This window comes from Bos indicus, chromosome 10 (assembly GCF_029378745.1).
Source record: "Bos indicus isolate NIAB-ARS_2022 breed Sahiwal x Tharparkar chromosome 10, NIAB-ARS_B.indTharparkar_mat_pri_1.0, whole genome shotgun sequence".
Lineage (NCBI taxonomy): Eukaryota > Metazoa > Chordata > Mammalia > Artiodactyla > Bovidae > Bos > Bos indicus.
The window spans coordinates 70,233,755-70,254,347 of record NC_091769.1 but is presented as its reverse complement, the minus strand read 5'-3'; the positions used below and the strand labels follow the sequence as shown (position 1 = coordinate 70,254,347).

Below are 20,593 nucleotides of genomic sequence, written 5' to 3'. Positions count from 1 at the left end.
AATAGTTAAAATCACAATATTATGATATGTTACCATAAAACTTTGCTACAAATTCTGCCGTTGAAGAAAGATAGCTAACATTCACTCTTAAGTTTTTTGGTATGCTTTCTTATCATAGGGCATTTATTTATTGATACAGTCACAATTAATTAAACATTGTTATAGAATTGATTCTTCCCATTTTTTTTGTATCTTTGTTGCTCAGCACTGGAAAGTTAGATTGCTTGGTAAAACTCATTCTTAGACACTTACGAAATTTCATATAATGGTTCGTGATGACAAAAGGATTTAGCTTTGTACATATTCAGAGGTTTTGTTTATTCATTCATTTATGTGTATACTTAAGTATTTGATGATTCAGATAATAAGTAGATTTTGTATAAATTTTAGTAGAAGATTTATGATAAATGCATAAATAACAGATACACAAGGTAGAAGATGGGAAAGGATCACAAAAAAATTACAGGGGGCTTCTCTGGTGGTTCAGTGGCTAAGACTCTGCACTCCCAATGCAGGGGGCCTGGGTTTGATCCCTGGTCAGAGAACTAGATCCTGCATGCAACTAGAGATCTCACATGCCACAATAAACATGGAAAATCCTGCTTGCTGCAACCAAGATCAGGTGCAGCCAAATAAACAAACAAAAAGCAACCAAACAACAAAAGCAACAAAACAATTATAGAGAAAGGACAGTGAAAGTTAGGAAAGAGAACTTAACCCTAGCTTAGAGAAATGCAAAGTTGCTATTTATGCTTGGGAGTCGTGTGTGTATGTGTTTGTGTGTGTATTTGTGTGTGTGTGTATGTATATGCTCATCATTCTTTTGATATTTATATAAAAGTAAGTGGTAGGAGATCCAAAAGTATAGAGAACATTGTAAGAGGTGGTGAACTGTCTTATATATCACACATGCCACACTAGCATTCAGTTATTTTATGTGTATATGATCAAGCATATTTCTATAATTTTAGCTTGCTGGTTAAATGAATTCTTTCTTTTTTATTCTCCCAGTTTTATTGGCATATAACTGATATACAGCACTGTGAAAATATAAGGTGTACAGGATGATGACTTGACTTACATATACTGTGAAATGATTACCACAACAAATTTAGTGAACATCCACCATCTTATGTAGATAAAAAATAAAATGTTTTTATCCTTGTGATGAGAACTCTTGGGATTTACTCTCTTAAAAACTTTCGTATATGTCATGTACTAAGTTTCTTCAATCATGTCCGCCTCTTTGTGATCCTATGTATTGGAGCCCTCCAGGCTCTTCTGTCCATGGAATTCTCCAGGCAAGAATATTGGAGTGGGTTGCCATTTCCTCCTCCACATATATACCATACGGCAGTGTTAATTACATTAATTATGTTGTACATTACATCCCTAGTCCTTACCTATCTATAACTGGCAGTTCGTATCTTTTGTCAGCCTTCCTTCAGCTTTTCCTCCTTTTATCTCCTGCCTCTGATAACCACAAATCTGATCTCTTTTTCTATGGGTTTGTTTTTAAAGTATAACTGACTGCCAACATTGTGTTAGTTCCTGGTACACAACATAGTGATTTGATATTTTTTATACATTTCAAAATTATCACCATGATAAGCCTAGTTATGTCACGATGCAAAAGATACTTTGTCATTATTGAGATGAATTATTTCTTAAGAATAGTTTTTAGAGGCAGCAACCAGGTACTCAGCCTCAGGCTAACAAATACCTGATTTATAGGAAACAGTGCCAGGTCTGTCCTGAGTAGGTTGTTCCGAGTTCTAGGTAAAAGGATTGGTTTTGAGTGTTTCATCTGGGCTCATACTCCAGGGTTGACAATCCTGTGAGAAGTGGTCCAAGCAGGGCTTTCCATATGTGGTGGTTTGTGCAGTTGTCGAAGCAAGCTTGTAGCTTGGGATGTGGAGATTTCAAAGACATTTTATATGTTTGCAGAAAATCAAGGTATTTTTAAAAGCATGATTTTTCAGTAAGAGGCTAGATGTAACTATCCTTTTTCTGATATAATCATTGAGAATTTTATTGCAGCAGAGTACGAATAATTATGAACTTTAACAATGTATAAAATAATATGAGCATATTACCAACTGCATTTATCAGGCTATATTCATAACCATGACCCTGTTTTGGCATCAGACTACTTATTAAAATGAATATATATCCCTAAAGGCAAAGATTAGAAGGAAAATAAAATGCATTGATTTGACTGGCCTTACAAGCTTTTAAAAATTGTTCACACTTGGAAATATTAAACATTTACATTGATTCTGCCTACATTTACCTACTTTTTTTCTCTTTTTAGCCATTCTTCCTTCTTTTAATTGTTTAATAACTCCAGAAAAAACATTCTGTGGAAACTTCTTCTACAAAAATGGTGTAAAGAGGGACTTCCCTGGCAGTCCAGGGAGTGTGGGTTCCATCCTTCATTGGGGAACTAAGATCCTGCACAGTGCATGGTGTGGCCAAAACAAACACACACACCCACAAACAGAAAACACTTTTAAACATTATAAAGAATCTTCATGGTTTTATCATGAGAAAGAGATTCTCCAGGTGGTTAGTGGTCCCCTCACTGCTCCCTCCGGGTTTTCTCAAGGTATCTGTTTCATATACTCTCTGCGTCCTCTTTCCTTTTAATACTCCAACTCGAGCATAGATGAAAACTCTCTCACTTGTTTCAGCTAAAATTAGTAGAAATTTAAAAGCTACTTAGCTCAAATCTAAGGGAACACAAAGCAAATAAACCAAGAAAATAAAAGAAACATAAAATGCATTAGTCTTACAGGGTACAAATTTCTCTCTGATCTTACCTTAGCTAAGGAGCTCCCAGGGCTCCCAGCCCTTGACTCATTCCATGCTCTGAGAGGGTTTTTAATATTTGGTACCCAAAGCTCTGGAACAGTTTTTCAGGCACCTTGCTATGCTTTCTGGCTTCACACCTCTTGACTTGTTTCCTATTCAGAGGGTACCTTCTCATTCTGTCTTCCCCATCCCTGCCCCCACGTGGAAGAGCCAAGACAAAGATGCAGATTTCCTCTAGAGCCGACCACCAAGTAGGGAATCCCCAGCCCCACTTAAATATCATCTGTCCTGCTTTCCAATATGAAGGAGACACCTTCTATCCCTAGGCAGTTGACAACCAGACAATCATCATAATTGACACTAAGTATATCCCACTCTTTAGAGGAAATCCCATCTCTGTTAAAAGCATGTCATGATTCATGTATGGGCAATATCACACTGTTCTCACTATACAAGAAATACACTTGTATAGGGTCGTTCTAAAACCAGCTTGAACATCTGGAACTTCACAGTTCACATATTGCTGAATCCTGGCTTGGAGAATTTTGAGCATTACTTTACTAGGCTGTGAGATGAGTGCAATTGTGCGGTAGTCTGAGCATTCTTTGGCATTGCCTTTCTTTGGGATTGGAATGGAAAACTGACCTTTTCCAGTCCTGTGGCCACTGCTGAGTTTTCCAAATTTGCCAGCATATTGAGTGCAACACTTTCCCAGCATCATCTTTCAGGATTTGAAATAGCTCAACTGGAATTCCATCACCTCCACTAGCTTTGTTCATAGTGATGCTTTCTAAGGCCCACTTGACTTCACATTCCAAGATGTCTGGCTCTAGGTGAGTGATCACACCATCGTGATTATCTTGGTCATGAAGATCTTTTTTATACAGTTCTTCTGTGTATTGTTGCCACCTCTTCTTAATATCTTCTGCTTCTGTTAGGTCCATACCATTTCGATCCTTTATCAAGCCCATCTTTGCATGAAATGTTCCCTTGGTACCTCTAAATTTTCTCGAAGAGATCTCTAGTCTTTCCCATTCTGTTGTTTTCCTCTATTTCTTTGCCTTGATTGCTGAGGAAGGCTTTCTTATCTCTTCTTGCTATTCTTTGGAACTCTGCATTCAGATGCTTATATCTTTCCTTTTCTCCTTTGCTTTTCGCTTCTCTTCTTTTCACAGCTATTTGTAAGGCCTCCCCAGACAGTCATTTTGCTTTTTTGCATTTCTTTTCCATGGGGATGGTCTTGATCCCTGTCTCTTGTACAATGTCACGAACCTCCGTCCATAGTTCATGTCCGGGAGTTGGTGATGGACAGGAAGGCCTGGTGTGCTGCGATTCATGGGCTCGCAAAGAGTTGGACACGACTGAGCGACTGGACTGAACTGAACTGAGGGTCGTTCTGTCACATCCTATAGCAAATAATACTCGGTACGATGCTGCTCCGCAAACAGAGGGCTATGTTGGCTGCATTGGGTCTTTATTATGATGTAACGGCTTCTCGTGGAACATGGGCTTTTCTTGTTGCAGTGCTCAGGCTCTAAAGTGCACGGGTGCGGTAGTTGTGGTGCTCTGGCTCTCTAGTTGTGGCATGAGGGCTTAGTTGCCCCGCGGCATGTGGGATCTTAGTTCCCTGACCAGGAATCGAGCCTGCATTCCCTGCATTGCAAGGCGGATTCTTAACTGGACCTGAACCACCAGGGAAGCCCCTTAAATGAATCTTTAAGACCACTTTGAGAAGCCAAAGTGGAAGGGAGGGAAAAAATGCTAAGGGGAGAGGAGGGAGATCCTGATCTAGAAAAGTGAAAGTGAAAGTCGCTTAGTCATGTGTCTGACTCTGCCACCCCGTGGACTATAGCCCGCCAGGCTCCTCTGTCCATGGGATTCTCCAGGCAAAAATACTGGAGTGGGTTACCATGCCCTCTTCCAGGGGATCTTCTACACCCAGGGATTGAACCCACGTCTCCCGCTTCGCAGGTGAATTCTTTATTGTCTGAACCTAGAAACGTTATTGGAGTTAATTTGTTCAAAGATCATTTTCCCTCTTGGGCCACTCTCATTTGCCACCTGGGGGTGACAAAAGCATATAGATGGGTTTTCCTTAAAAAGTTGATATCATATTCATTTGAAGTGTATGCTGCTGCTAAGTCACTTCAGTCGTGTCCGACTCTGTGCGACCCCATAGATGGCAGCCCACCAGGCTCCCCCGTCCCTGGGATTCTCCAGACAAGAACACTGGAGTGGGTTGCCATTTCCTTCTCCAATGCATAAAAGTGAAAAGTGAAAGTGAAGTCGCTCAGTCGTGTCGACTCTTAGCGACCCCATGGACTGCAGCCTACCAGGCTCCTCCGTCCATGGGATTTTCCAGGCAAGAGTACTGGAGGGGGGTGCCATTGCCTTCTCCGAAGTGTATGCATACTATAAATTAATAAAAATTATATTGTAGTCCTTTGAAGGCATTATTTTGAAGAGGAAGATAATGAATTAGAGTTCTGTTCAATTTTTTTCAATCACCATATGTTGAGGGCTTATTTTGTGCAAGGCACAATGCTTGATCCTGTGGGTAGGACACAAAGAAGAGTAAGACAGAATCTCTGGTTTCAAGAAGGTAAATATACACAGGTATGATAAAACAAACACATTTCCACTAATTAATTTGTAAACCTCATTTTGAATTAGTTAAGTCATGTTTTTAAAGTTTGAAGGGAAATCTACTTTCATAGATATTTTTGCAAAATTAATAATCAACCTAACCAACCCATGATTTATCTTTTGAGTGTATGTGGATTATTTTTTAAAAAATATTTTTTATTTTTTTAAATTTTTGTTGCACTAGGTCTTCAGTGTTGCTTGCGGGCTTTCTCTAGTTGCAGAGAGCAGGAGCTACTCTTTCTTGCGGTGCACAGGCTTCTCATCGCAGTGGTTTCTTCTTGAAGCCAGGCTCTAGGTGCATGGGCTTCAGTAGTTCCAGCATGTGGACTTCGTAATTGTGGCTTGCTGGCTCTAGGGTTTGCAGACTTCAGTCGTCGTGGCACAGGGACTCCTTAGTTGTGGCTCTCGAGCCCTAGAGTGTGCAGGCTTCAGCAGTTCAGCACATGGGCTCAGAAGCGGTGGCACATGGGCTCAGTTGCTCTGCTGCATGTGGAGTCCTCCTGGACCAGCAATCAAACCCATGTCACCTACATTGGCAGGTGGATTCCCATCCCTGTGCCAAGCTCCTATGTGGATTATTATGCATAAGTTTTGTATATGTTTGCTTAATATTTCTTTACTAAATTACTGCGGAGAAAGGTTTTATTCTGGATGGCTCAGAATTTATGGATACAATAATATTAAAGCTTCTCTGTTTCTCTTTATAGCACCCTTGATAAGTAGAACAATATTGCTGTAGTCTCACTTTCCAAAGGGAAATACATAAGAGTCTGTCATCTGAATCCAAAGTGAGTTGTTTCTAGTGACTAGAAGCTAGATTTAAGAACTTACATAACTTGTTTCAGTGCTCTCTCTATTAAGATAACTCAATTTAATTAGGGGCAGGATCTATACAAGATAATAGAGAACACCAATTATATGGGGTCAAGGCTGAAAAGGGTTTATGTACTGACCAGAAAATGTGAGGTTAGTTATGTAGACTGATCTTTTTAGCTTGCTAACCAGATATAGGAGATGACATTATCAACAGCAGAATCCTCTACAGAAAGTAATGTTAAATTAAATAAGAAAATATTTAAACATCTTTATGAAATATGGGCTGAATCCAGAATATCTATCAAGGGGGTGTTTGAAGTGCACAAATTATCTTGTCTCAAACAAGATATAAAATTTTTTCATGTATGTACCTTTTAAATATTGTGAAAGTTAGAATGGAGGAAATTACTAATGATCATGTTCACTATTACAGAGTTAATAGAAAGTTTGAACTTTAGTAAAATGTTTTCAAGAAATTTGTATAGATTAATATGGGAGGTTTAAAAAAATCACTGTGAGGGGATTTTAAAAAGAGAATTAAAGCAATTAACAAACAGTTAAAGCAGAATGTTTAATAAGCAATAAAATTTGAGATTGTATGTAATTTAAAAATACACTGCAAATTACAGATGCTTTTATGAGTGAAATCTGGAATTTGAAAATGGTGTTTGAAAAGCCAATAAACTCTCATTTAACTTACTAGACCTACTTTAAATGTAGATGATATGGATACTTTTGGAAACTCACTCTGTGGATTTCAGTTTCTGATGAAGACTCTGACAGACCCAGCCATAGCAAAATGACTAGGTCTTTCATAAAACACACACTTTAGTACATTAATGACGTTGCAGTCAGAAAAAATCTTCAAGGATTGTACTTTTTAGCTCAGTCCATCCCAAAGTGAGCTGAAACCTAGCAAGTGAGCTGTAAGGAGTAAGCAAATTGGAAAGGGAAAGGCCTTCTAGGACAATAGTAATACTAGGAGTCAACATCTGGACTTGTAGCAGGAAGAGGAACCCAGGCTGAAATTCCCACATTAAGGCTGTGTCTTTAAGAGGGGAATAAAGCAGTTCCAGGTTTGTGTCACAGCCTGAATCCCTACAGAAGCAGAGGTAAATCTTCGCTGGAGAAGAGCATGCCCAGTTGAAATGCATTGTTTTCCCACAGATTAAATTCAAGCAAATGTAGTCTTATAATAAAAGATCAATAAACTGTCAAGGAAACAAACAGCCATGACTGAGAATCAGCAGAAAAGTGAAATAATTGATTGACCTACTCCTTATCCAGGACCTTAGGTACTAAAACAATCAGAACAGAGTGTGAAATAACCATGTATAAAAAGATTAAAAGAAAGAAAAGATGAAATCACAAAAATTGTCAATAATAAGAAACTGACAAAAATGACCCAGCAGATTTTTGTTAAAGGAATAAAGCATTTAGAAATAAAAATAAAATTGTTGGGAGAAAACCCTTGATAATTAAATGGTTAAATATGCGATAAGAGAGTTAGTGAATAGGAAGATCAGTTTAAAGATATTACAAACAGTATAGTACCAAGAGACAGCAAATGAGACAACAAGAGGGGAAAGCACAGAAAAAGTGGGACACATAGAGGAACGAATTCAAATATGTCAATAATGACAATAAATACAAGGGAACTAAATATGGTGTTCAGTTCAGTTCAGTCGTTTAGTCGTGTCTGACTCTTTGCGATCCCATGAATCGCAGCACGCCAGGCCTCCCTGTCCATCACCAACTCCCGGAGTTCACTCAGACTCATGTCCATTGAGTCGGTGATACCATCCAGCCATCTCATCCTCTCTTGTCCCCTTCTCCTCCTGCCCCCAATCCCTCCCAGCATCAGAGTCTTTTCCAATGAGTCAACTCTTCACATGAGGTGGCCAAAGTATTGGAGTTTCAGCTTTAGCATCATTCCTTCCAAAGAATACCCAGGACTGATCTCCTTTAGGATGGACTGGTTGGATCTCTTTGCAGTCCAAGGGACTCTCAAGAGTCTTCTCCAACACCACAGTTCAAAAGCATCAGTTCTTTGGCGCTCAGCCTTCTTCACAGTCCAACTCTCACATCCATACATGACCACAGGAAAAACCATAGCCTTGACTAGACGAACCTTTGTTGGCAAAGTAATGTCTCTGCTTTTGAATGTGCTATCTAGGTTGGTCATAACTTTCCTTCCAAGGAGTAAGCGTCTTTTAATTTCATGGCTGAAGTCACCATCTGCTGTGATTTTGGAGCTCATAAAAATAAAGTCTGACACTGTTTCTACTGTTTCCCCATCTATTTCCCATGAAGTGATGGGACCGGATGCCATGATCTTCGTTTTCTGAATGTTGAGCTTTAAGCCAACTCTTTCACTCTCCTCTTTCACTTTCATTAAGAGGCTTTTTAGTTCATCTTCACTTTCTGCCATAAGGGCGGTGTCATCTGCATATCTGAGGTTATTGATATTTCTCCCGGCAATCTTGATTCCAGCTTATGTTTCTTCCAGTCCAGCGTTTCTCATGATGTACTCTGCATATAAGTTAAATAAACAGGGTGGTCATAACTTTCCTTTCAAGGAGTAAGCGTCTTTTAATTTCATGGCTGCAATCACAGTTAGCTGTGGGATTTTTGTAGATGTCTTTTATCAGGTTGAGAAAGTTTCTGCCTTTTCCTAGTTTGCTGAGACTTCTGTTTTTGTTTGTTTGTTTGTTTTTGGTCATTAATGGATATTGGATTTTATCAAGTGCTTTTTCTGAATCTGTGTTTCTGTACCTATTGAGTTGATGATATGGTTTTTCTATTAATATGCTGAGTTACACTGATTGATTTTTGAATGCTAAGACAACTTTGTATTTTGGGGATAAGCCCAACTGTATCATCCTTTTAACCTGTTGGTTTCAAACAGATTAGTTTTGTTCGAACATATTAGATTAGTTTGAAAACTCAAAAAGTTTTCGAACAAGATAAAATTTAAGACAAAATGCATGACATAAAAAAATACTGTACTAAACTATTAGAGAATATACAATACCTTAAAGCACACAGTAAATATTTACAGAAACTGATCATGTGCTAGACCATAAAGCCATCTTGACAAATTTCAAGAATTGATACCATGCAGGCCAATTCTCTGATGTCTGCTCAATTTAGACATTTAAAATAAAAAGATAAATTGTCCCATACCTTTGAAAATTAAAAAAAATACTTCTAAATAATTTATGTATCATTTTGCAACCCCATGGACTATAGCCTGCCAGGCTCCTCTGTCCATGGGATTTTTCCAGGCAGGAGTGCTGGAGTGGGTTGCCATTGCCTTCTCTAGGGGATCTTCCTGACCCAGGGATTGAACCTGGGTCTCCCGCATTGCAGGCAGATGCTTTACCCTCTGAGCTACCAGGGAAGCCCATAGTATAAAATAAGAGTAATTAAAAATGAATCCTAGCGAAATATTCTTTCAAAACTTGTAAGATAAAGATAAATGGATATTTAAAGGGAATGGCAACCCACTCCAGTAGTATTTTTTTTTTTTAATCTATTTATTTATTTGGCTGCCCTGAGTCTGAGTTGTGGAATGTGTACTCTTAATTGCGGCGTGTGGGATCTAGTTCCCTGGCCGGGGATTGAACACAGGCCCCTTGCAGTGTCTTGGCCACTGGACCACCAGGGAAAGTCATGCACTCCAGGATTCTTGCCTGGATAATCCCATGGACAGAGGAGCCTGGCAGGCTACGGACCATGGGGTCGCAAAGAGTCAGACACAACTGAAATGGTTTCTCATAGCACATTTAACCTTTAAAGCTTCTATTAGAAAAGAAGAAAGTCTGAGAATTAATGTCCCAGGCAGCCTCCACTTTAAGCTATAAAAACAAAAGAGCCCCAAAGAAAACAGAAGGAATGAAGTAATAAAAATAAGATTTCATTATCTTACTTTTCCATTTCACTGATCCATGACGGCTTGACTAAGATTTTGTAAAATTTGTATGGAAGAACAAGAGTTCAGGAAATAATTCCCAGTCAGTGCACTGCTAAAGAAAAGGATTAGAGGCGAGGGACACTTGCTCTATCAGATATTAGGACTTATAAAACTCTTACTATATATATTTAGGCAACGTGGTCATGGACAAGGATAATTAAAATAACTAGTGGAACAGAATAGAGAGCATAGAAACAGACACAGTTCTATAGGGGTTCTTGATGTAGGAGAGAGATGGTTTTACAGAGCAGTGGGGAAAGCATTTATTTTTCCCCACAAAAGTTCTGGGACAATTGGTTGTCCATATAGAAAAAATTAAATCAGAGTGAACATAACCTGATATACAGAAACTGATTCCATATGGTCTAAAACTGATGTGAAACATGAAATTCAAACACTTGAGAAAAATTATAGAATATTTCACTCCCTAATGGTACACAAGGATTTTTTGAAGTCATGACACAAAAACTGCTCACCACAGGAAAATGTTGATAAATTCAGCTGAAACTGAAAACTTTTATAAGAAGTTAACTAGAAAGGCAGTGAATGTACAACTTCTAAAACTGGGGAAGGTTGGGAATTCCCTGGTGGTCCGATGGTTAAGGCGCTGGTCTTTCACTGCTGTGAGTATGGGTTCAGTCTCTGGCAGAGGAACTAAGATCCCACAAGCCACGTGGCCAAAACAACAACAAAAAACTAGGATAGGTGTTTGTAATACATATAATTTTGTAATACATGTAACTGATAAAGGATTGTGTCTAGAGTAGTGAGAACTCCAAAAAAATCAATAGGGAAATGACAGACAACCCAAAAGAAGAAGGAGCAAACATGATTAGACAGAGATACACAAACATGATCAAATATACAACCTCAGAAATAATTTAACTACAAAAATGCAAATTACCTCCACAGTGACATACCATTTTATATACACTGGATTTAAAAAAAAAGTGTGACAATAACAAAGGTTGGTGAGGATGTGGAGCTAAGGAAATATATCTAGACATTATTTAGAATGTTGAACACTTCTATTCCTTTGACCGAGCAAGTTTACTTTTAGGAACATGCCCTAAGGAAACCTTTGAATAGATCTATTAGAGATCATATATGAATGTTTGTAACAGTACTATGCATAACAGCAAAAAATTGGCAACAACTAAATAACTCAAAAGTTTGTTCACATATGCTAAATAAATAGTACTAAGTTGCTTCAGTCGTGTCCGACTCTGTGTGACCCCATAGACGGCAGCCTGCCAGGCTTCCTCTGTCCCTGGGATTCTCCAGGAAAGAATACTGGAGTGGGTTGCCATTTCCTTCTCCAGTGCATGCATGCATGCTAAGTCACTTCAGTCGTGTCCAACTCTCTGCGACCCTATGGACAGCAGCCCACCAGGCTCCTCTGTCCATGGGATTCTCTAGGCAAGAATACTGGAGTGGGTTGCCATTTCCTCTCCAATAAATAGTGACATGCTTGCAAAATGGAATACCATAAATTGGTGAAATTTACAAACTGGTATTTTGTTAGATGTGTGAAACTTAAAATCATAATTTTGAGTGGAAAAAGATCCTGAAATAAAACATTCAGTAATTTTTTTCTCCATTACATCCTTCTTGTTGTTTTTCTAAAACATTTTAAAAAATTGAAGTATAATTGATTTACAGTATTTCATGTGTATGGCAAAGTAATTCATCATTCAGTAATTTTTTAATGACATTCAGGGGAAGTAGGTGGTTAAGATGATAGAGGAATATGCAAACAGATGCCAAAGTATTAGTAATATTCCAGTTTTTTTTAGCTGAATGTGAGTTCTCTGGGATTTATTTCATTATTAAGCTTAACAGTATAAATATGATATATATTCTCTTGTATATATCTAATATTACATGATAAAAATATGAAAACAGTTGGCAGAAATGCTTAAGTTTTAAAGAAGTTTTAAGGAATGTAATGAAATTCTATAACATCTAAATCAGCTTAACATTGAGAGCTGCTGAATTTTGTGGTCATTATTTCAGTAGTTTCTAGGGTTCTTCAACCCCTTCCAATCCCAGGGAGCCATCTGCTGGAGAATGGCTTCAACTCCTTAAAATGAGATTCATTTTCTTTTCTGACTTTTCAGTTTTGCACCCAATTTGATGCCCAAATTAAAAATAAATTGGAGGCAGGTGCAAGCCCACAAGACGGCTGGAGTGGGCCGTCTGTGGCAGGCGGCATTGGCCCTGCTCCTTCCGGCCCACGCCTGCCCGCCAGGGAGCTGTCAGCTCACAAGAAGATTGTTGATCATTATGAAAATCCCCGAAACGTGGGGTCCCTTGACAAGACATCTAAAAATGTTGTGACTGCATTGGTGGGGGCTTCAGCATGTAGTGATGTCATGAAATCACAGATTCAAGTGGATGAAAAGGGGAAGATCGTGGACGCCAGGTTTAAAACATCTGGCTGTGGTTCTGCCATTGCCTCCAGCTTGTTAGCTGGAGGGGTAAAGGAGAAGACGGTGGAGGAAGCCTTGACCATCAAAAACAAAGATATCGCCAAGGAGCTGTGCCTCCCGCCTGTGCAACTGCACTGCGCCATGCTGGCCGAAGACGCCAAGGCCACCTTGGCTGATTACAAACCGAAAACAGAAGAGACCAAGAAGAAATGAGCCCCGGTGATGCCTTGAAGGTCCCACAGGCTGCCAGCCCCTCAGCCATGCAGACACATAGGTGTTGAGAAGCCCTTGCACTACAGTAAGTGAACTCTGAGATCCGTACATTTGCCGCGCACGTTGTGACTCTAACTCAAGCAAAATACACAGCCTAGTTCTGAACCCTCTGGTTTCTTGCAACTCACTTTCATCGCCTTAACCTCGCGTGTGTCTATTTCGATTTATGTGTATGACCCCAAAACTAAAATCAGTAGTGAAATCTCTATTGATTGGGTAGTCATGAAGTGCACAATATCTAATTTTATCTGAATCTTTGGGGGGAAGATTACCAGTAGAAGGCCTTGGTAAGATTATTTGGTAGGACCAAATAATAAGTATTGTACAAGTATTTATGTACAAGTATTATACATAAAACAGATTTTGCATCTATATAATAAATAAAGGAGTATTGTGAGACTAAATAAATAAATTGGAAAACAAAAATAAAATGGAAAATTAAAGCAGTACCATCCCTAGAGCTTTATTTACTCTATGTGTAGAAACCATTCTGCTACAGTGGCTTTTGATTATATTGTATAGGGGCTCCCAGGAAAACACATGGCAACAAACATTTCTTCTTTTAAAAGTCTGGCACTGGAATCTGTCAGAGCCATTCTTTTATGGGGGAAATGGGAGAAAGACTCATATGCTAAGCGTCCACCCAGAGAATTCACCGTTTCTTTTCATTGTATCCTTCATCTTCACATGCCCTAATCTATGTGGCTTAGTTTTGATTATAAACTTTGTAAAGAGAAAGAGAAGTTTGACTCTTAAACCTAGTGAATAAATAGGCAAAAGATAAGGATTCAAATTAATCACTGCTGTTCCAAAGAGTTTTAGTTGCTCAGTTGTCTCTGACTCTTTGTGACCCCATGGACTGTAACCCACCAGGCTCCTCTGTCCATGAAATTCTCCAGGCAAGAATACTGGAGTGGGTTGCCATTCCCTTCTCCAGGGGATCTTCTCAACTTTGGGTACCAGATGCGAGGAGCCAACTCATTAGAAAAGACCTTGATCCTGGGAAAGATTGAAGGCAAAAGGAGAAAAGGATGACAGAGGATCAGACAGTTAGATAGCATCACCATCTCAATGAACATGAATTTGAGCAGACTCTGGGAGATAATGAAGAAGAGGGAAGCCTGGTGTGTTGCAGTCCATGGGGTTGCAAAGAGTTGGATGTGACTTAGCAACTGAAAAATAAACAATTGCAAAGAGACAGAAAGTTCAGGTAGGAGCCTATTACTGTAAGTCAAGGATAGCCAGGTCATGTTGGGGAACAAGTGTTACTGGTGGAGTTCTTCCTACTCCTATTATTGGGATGACAAATTCTCAACCAAGGGTTCCCCTTGGACTCATCAATAATACTCTGGAAATGCTAGCTATGTCTCTGTCTTCTAGAGCTGTAAAACTGTCTAAATGGTGATACAAATAGAATGAGAGAAATGGAGCATCTTTGGTGGGAACTGCTTATTGAATGGCAACTGGACTTTGCAGTAGAATCAGATTACTCAGGCCAGGACCACAAGACAAACTTTCTCCAATATCTTCTATTGATTTTGTTGGGGGAATCATGGCCCTGGCCCTGAAAGGAATGAAAACTTTTAGTTTTGGTAACCAGAGGTGGAAATGTTTGCAATAAATAAAGAAAAGAGGCCTGACCTAGAGAGTCAAAAATCTGGGGTCTCACAAACTTGTTTGAGGCTCTGCTGTGATATTTGAACACCCAAGGCAGTATATCACCAGTAAAGTAGACTGTAAGTAATACAGAATTTATAAAACTTGCTCTGCTTAGTCAAGTATGTATATTTGGAGGATAATGTCTGCACAGGCTTCTCACTGCAGTGGCTTCTCTTGTGGAGCATGGGCTCTAGGGCTCACAGACTTCAGTACTTGTGGCTCCTGGACTCTAGAGCACAGAATCAATAGTGGTGGCTCACAGGTTTAGCTGCTCCCTGGTATATGGGATCTTCCCAGATGAGGGATCAAACCTGCGTCTCCTATGGTAGGCAGATTCTTTACCAGTGAGACACTAGGGAAGCCCTGAGCAATGCTGCTTTCTACAGGTTCTTTTTTTTGTTTGTTTGTTTTTGGTGCTACCTTTAGATAGAATAATTGTGTGTGTATGTTTTACGTTGATCCACATGCTTCTTTGGGATTCAGATAAATGAAAATAAAATTTGGGGTTTATTTTAACAAAATTACAGAATCCAGAAAGCATTACCCTATGGCCATTAACATATAACCTGATAGTGTTATTTGAATGAGTTCTTCATTTAGTTTCAGTTCTTGAAATCAGAGATTTTGTTATTGTTTCTGGCACAGTTTGCTGAATGCTTATTTCATTTTGTTGTCCTTTGTTTTCAGAAGTGTTCATGACATCATTATTTCTCTTGGGTGCATCTATTGAAAGACTGGGCTAAATACAGATGAGTTTTTCTTCAGTTTTTATGAGTGAAAGATGAATGCATACAACTCTGGGTTATTTTGTACCTGTCCATTTGATATGTTGCCTTTGTGCTTATTGCAGGATTACTCGGAGGAGTGTGTTACCCATTGCTTATTATTACTCTGTGTTTCCTTAGATCCAGCCAGTTGTTAAAAGCATAGACCTAGTTAACTGACTAAGCATTCACCCATCCATCCATCCATTCAAAAAAGATTGAGTCGTGACTTCTGCCAGGCACTGGGTTAGTCATTGGTGATACAACAGAGGACAAGATTATCTTTCCTTTATTCAATGGTTTCCCACCTTTTGGGGTCAAGCTGCTATAAAATACATTATTTTGCTAATATTAGAAAGGTGATCATACCTTTTTGTTACTGATCTGTAATAGTAGTCAACGGTCCACTGAAAATCGTGGCAGGGTACAGATGATATACTACTAAAGATGTTTAACAGCTAGAGAATGAATGTAACCTTCTAAAAATAAGAAAATTCCCTGGCAGAAATCGATAACGAGGGAATAAGGCTAGACTGAAGGAGAACTCATACAGTTCATACGGTTCACAGGGTTCTCAAGGCAAGAATACTGAAGTGGTTTGCCATTCCCTTCTCCAGTGGAGATCCAGTAAATCCTAAAGGAAATCAGTCCTGAATATTCACTGGACGGACTGATGTTGAAGCTGAAACTCCAGTACTTTGGCCACCTGATGCATAGAGCTTACTCATTTGAAAAGACCTTGATGCTGGAAAGATTGAAGGCAGGAGGAGAAGGGGATGAGATGGTTGGGTAGCATCACCAACTCAATGGACATGAGTTTGAGTAAGCTCCAGGAGTTGGTGATGGACAGGGAGGCCTGGTGTGCTGCAGTCCATGGGGTCACAAAGAGTCGGACATGACTGAACAACTGAACTGAACTGAACTGAAGGAGGACTCTCACTCCTGTAAGGCTTGTATTCCTCTTCTTTTCTCTACACAGTCTCTGACACTTTCTTTTCTATCGCTCTGTCCTCAGATATACTCAGGTATTAAAAGTGAAACCTTATAAACTTCTTTGTGTTGAAGGTCAGGGTTGGTGGTAAAAGAAGACTTTTTTCTTTCATCCCACACATCAATCAGGGCCCTTCCTTTTCTGATGATGTAAAAATTATATACTACTCAATCTGGTGTTTCTGAAGAAAGTGCTCCTTGGTTTTATCATCTGACTTGGAGTTATATGTCTCATGTCAGGCATTTCAGGTGGGGGAGGAGAAAGAAGACTTTACCAGGGTGGGTGAGTATGGGAGAGATCGAGATACCTTGACCTAAGCAAGGTCCTCTCAATTGTGTTGTGAAGGCCGCAACCGTGACCTAGATTTGCATAGATGCAGCTCTCTTTTCAGGATACAAAAGGATGGAGGAAGATAACTTTTGAGGTTCCTTTCATTATTTTTATAGCTCTGTAGTCCTCCTCCCACAGCTTTATTGATGTATAATTGACAAACTGTAGGATATTTAATGTGTACACCATGGTGATTTGATATACACATACATTGTGAAAGAATTTCCACCATGAGATTAACACATTCATCATCTCACATGTTTACCTTTTTAATTTTTGGTGAGAACATTTTAAGTTCTCTTCTCATAGCAAATTTCAGATGTACAATATGGTGTTATCAGCTGTAGTGACCATGTTATACATTAGGTCCTCAAACTTTATTCATCTTACAACTGAAAGTTTGTATCCTTTTACCAATTCTTCCTCTTTTTACCTCCATTCATAGACCCTGTCAATCACTTTTCTAGTCTTTGTTTCTATGAATTAGACTTTTAATTCCACATATAAGTGATACCATGTGGTATTTGTCTTTCTCTGACTTATTTCACTTAGCATAATGTCCTCCAGGTTTATCTATGTTACAAGTGACAGGATTTCTTTTTTTTTTTGAAGGCTTAAATAATATTCCACATATATACATACACACACATACCTGCAGGTATAATATAAATTGCATAATATGAATAATATCCCATGTATATAAATATTTAATAATATATACCACATCTTTATGCATTCATCCATTGACCAGTACTTAGGTTGTTTCCATACTGTAGCTATTGTGGATAATGCTGCTGTGAACTTGGAAGTGCAGAGATCTGTTTGGGTTTAAGGTTTCATTTCCTTTGGATATATACCCAGAAGTGGGATTTCTTTTGTGTGAAAGTATTAGTCACTCAGTTGTGTTCGACTCTTAGTGACCCTTTGGACTGGGGTCCACCAGGCTCCTCTGTCTATGGAATTCTCCAGGCAAGAATACTAGAGCGGTTAGCCATTCCCTTCTCTGGGGGATCTTTGCAACCCAGGGATTGAACTCGGGTCTCTCACATTGCAGGCAGATTCCTTATCGTCTAAGTCACCAGAGAAGCCCCTGGGATCATATAGTTAGCTCTTTTTTAGATAACGAATGAAAACCTACTGTATAGCAGAGAACTCTATTCTATACCTAACTCTATACCTAAATGGGAAGGAAATCCAAAAAGAGGAAATGTATGTATATGTATGGGCTTAATAACCCAGATCTGAAGTTATTGATATTTCTCCTGGCAGTCTTGATTCTAGCTTGTGCTGCATCCAGCCCAGCATTTCTCATGATGTCCTCTGCGTATAAGTTAAATAAACATGGTGACAGTATACAGCCTTGATGAACTCCTTTTCCTATTTGAAACCAGTCTGTGGTTCCATGTCCAGTTCTAACTGTTGCTTCCTGACCTGCATACACATTTCTCAGGAGGCAGGTCAGGTGGTCTGGTATTCCCATCTCTTTCAGAATTTCCCACAGTTTGTTGTGATCCACACAATCAAAGGCTTTGGCATAGTCAATAAAGCAGAAGTAGATGTTTTTCTGGAACTCTCTTGCTTTTTTGATGATCCAGTGGATGTTGGAGGTTTGATCTCTGGTTTTTCTGCCTTTTCTAAATCCATCTTGAACACCTGGAAATTCATGATTCACTTACTGTCGACGCCTGGCTTGGAGAATTTTGAGCATTACTTTGCTAACGTGTGAGATGAGTGCAATTGTGCGGTAGTTTGAGCATTCTTTGGCATTGCCTTTCTTTGGGATTGGAATGAAAACGGACCTTTTCCAGTCCTGTGGCCACTGCTGAGTTTTCCATATTTGCTGGCATATTGAGTGCAGCACTTTCACAGTGTCGTCTTTCAGGATGTGAAATAGCTCCACTGGAATTCCATCACCTCCACTAGCTTTGTTTGTAGTGATGCTTCCTAAGACCCACTTGACTTCACATTCCAGGATGTCTGGCTCTAGGTGAGTGATCACATCATCGTGATTATCTGGGTCATGAAGATCTTTTTTTGTATAGTTCTTCTGTGTATTCTTGCCACCTCTTCTTAATATCTTCTGCTTCTGTTAGTTCCATACCATTTCTGTCCTTTTGTGCCCATCTTTGCATGAAATGTGCCCTTGATATCTCTAATTTTCTTGAAGAGATCTCTAGTCTTTCCCATTCTATTGTTTTCCTTTATTTTGTTGCATTGATCACTGAGGAAGGCTTTCTTATCTCTCCTTGCTATTCTTTGGAACTCTGCATTCGAATGGGTATGTCTTTCCTTTTCTCCTTTGCCTTTCGCTTCTCTTCTTTTCACAAGTATTTGTAAGGCCTCCTCAGACAACTGTTTTGCCTTTTTGCATTTCTTTTTCTTGGGGACGGTCTTGATCCCTGCCTCCTGTACAATGTCATGAACCTCCGTCCATAGTTCTTCAGGCACTCTGTCTATCAGATCTAATCCCTTGAATCTATTTCTCACTTCCACTGTATAATCATAAGGGATTTGACTTAGGTCATACGTGAATCATCTAATGATTTTCCCTTTCCCTAACCTGCATCCCTATGCAGATGACACCACCCTTATGGCAGAAAGCAAAGAAGAACTAAAGAGCATCTTGATGAAAGCGAAAGAGGAGAGTGAAAAAGTTGGTTTAAAACTCAACATTCAGAAAACTAAGGTCATGGCATTTGGTCCCAACACTTCATGGCAAATGGTGGAGAAGCAACGGAAACAGTGACAGACTTTATTTTTTTGGACTCTAAAATAACTGCAGATGGTGACTGCAGCCATGCAATTAAAAGACACTTGCTCCTTGGATGAAAGGTTATGACCAACTTAGACAGCATATTAAAAGCAGAGACATTACTTTGCCACAAAGGTCCATCTAGTGAAAGCTATGCGTTTTCCAGTAGTCATGTATGGATGTGAGAGTTGGACTATAAGGAAAGCTGAGCGCTGAAGAATTGATGCTTTTGAACTGTGGTGTTGGAGAAGACTCTTGAGAGTCCCTTGGACTGCAAGGAGATCCAACCAGTCCATCCTAAAGGTAATTAGTCCTGTATATTTATTGGAAGGACTGATGCTGAAGCTGAAACTCCAATACTTTGGCCACCTGATGCGAAGAACTGACTCATTGGAAAAGACCCTGATGCTGGGAAAGATTGATGGTGGGAGGAAAAGGGGATGACAGAGGATGAGATGGTTGGATGGCATCACCGACTCAATGGACATGAGTTTGAATAAACTCCAGGAGTTGGTGATGGACAGGAAGGCCTGGTATGTTGCAGTTCTTGGGGTTGCAAAGAATAGGACACAAATGAGTGACTGAATTGAACTGAACTAAATGACCCAGATAACCATGATGGTGTGGTCACTCACCTAGAACCAGCAGTCCTGGAGCATGAAGTCAAGTGGGTCTTAGGAAGCATTACTATGAAAAAAGCTAGTAGTGGTGATGGAATTCCAGCTGAGCTATTTCAAATGCTAAAAGATGATGCTGTTAAAGTGGTGCACTCAATATGCTGGCAAACTCAGCAGTGGACTGGTAAAGGTCAGTTTTCATTGCAGCCCCAAAGAAGGACAGTGCCAAAGAATGTTCAAATACAATTGTGCTCATTTCACATGCTAGCAAGGTAATGCTCAAAATCCTTCAAGCTAGGCTTCAACTATCTGTGAACCAAGAACTTCCAGATATACAAGCTGGATTTAGAAAAGGCAGAGGAACAAGAGATCAAATTGCCTACATCCATTGGATCATAGAAAAACCAAGAGAATTCCAGAAAAAAATCTACTTCTACTTCATTGGCTGTGCTAAAACTTTTGACTGTGTGGATCACAACAAACTGTGGAAAATTCTCAAACAGTTGGTAATACCAGACCATTT

The 20,593-nt window shown here is 39.4% G+C and overlaps 1 protein-coding gene and 1 pseudogene across 2 annotated transcripts in view; both read left to right on the top strand.

Moving 5' to 3' along the window:
* Positions 1-20,593, top strand: part of ARMH4 (armadillo like helical domain containing 4) — a 147,956-nt gene that overhangs the window by 24,900 nt on the left and 102,463 nt on the right. The gene's annotated exons all lie outside the window — the stretch shown is intronic.
* LOC109564156 (iron-sulfur cluster assembly enzyme ISCU pseudogene) lies at positions 4,245-13,249 on the top strand (annotated as a pseudogene).